Source organism: Triticum dicoccoides, chromosome 2A (genome assembly GCF_002162155.2).
Source record: "Triticum dicoccoides isolate Atlit2015 ecotype Zavitan chromosome 2A, WEW_v2.0, whole genome shotgun sequence".
Lineage (NCBI taxonomy): Eukaryota > Viridiplantae > Streptophyta > Magnoliopsida > Poales > Poaceae > Triticum > Triticum dicoccoides.
The window spans coordinates 25,186,256-25,187,035 of record NC_041382.1 but is presented as its reverse complement, the minus strand read 5'-3'; positions in this window follow the sequence as shown (position 1 = coordinate 25,187,035).

Genomic DNA, 780 nt, shown 5'->3' with positions numbered 1-780 from the left:
CAAAAACTATCAAAATTGGGGCGATGTCGCAAAAAATTACCATAATTTGTAGACCTAACAAAAAGCTACCATTTTTGGGGTACATTTTTTTATAAATAGCTACCATTTTGCGTTAGTGACCAATTGACTCAAGATAAAACACGATTATAACTGGGATGGCCCACTCATAAGCGTTAGCGTGACATTAAGGTGTTTGACCGTTTAGTTGAAGGTGGGCCCCACTCATTAGAATTAACAATCCTTTCTTTTGACCATTTTCTTTGTGACATTATAACAGATACTTTGTGGGTGCCTCGGCACCTGCGGTCACCGACGAGGACGAGGAAGCCGACCTCGCTGGTGGCCTGGAGGTCAACGTTGTAGATGCCCACACCAGCGTGACCGACGACGCGGAGCGGCTCACGCACCGCCTTGAAGACCTCATGTGTCACCCCCGTCACGCTGCGCGTCCATCAACGACACCTTGGCACGCAACTCCTGCGCCATGAGCTTGTATATGCACGCAAATAGCTCCTCGTCACCTGCGGCCGTTCGGGAGCATTGAGCCGCTCCATGGCCTCCACGCGGTAGGCGCTCACCTGGGCTTGGTCTCGTCACTTTTTCCATCTTTTTTCCGCCACATTTCTCCGTAATTTCTCTCCCACCACTTAGTTGCTGCTCACCCCTCCCCCTGCACCCTTTTACCATGCCATCATCATCACCATTACGTTGTGTTGCATTGGTATTATAATTGTGCTTAGAATATTATTAGAGCCACCCCCTCTTTTATCATGCCATCAT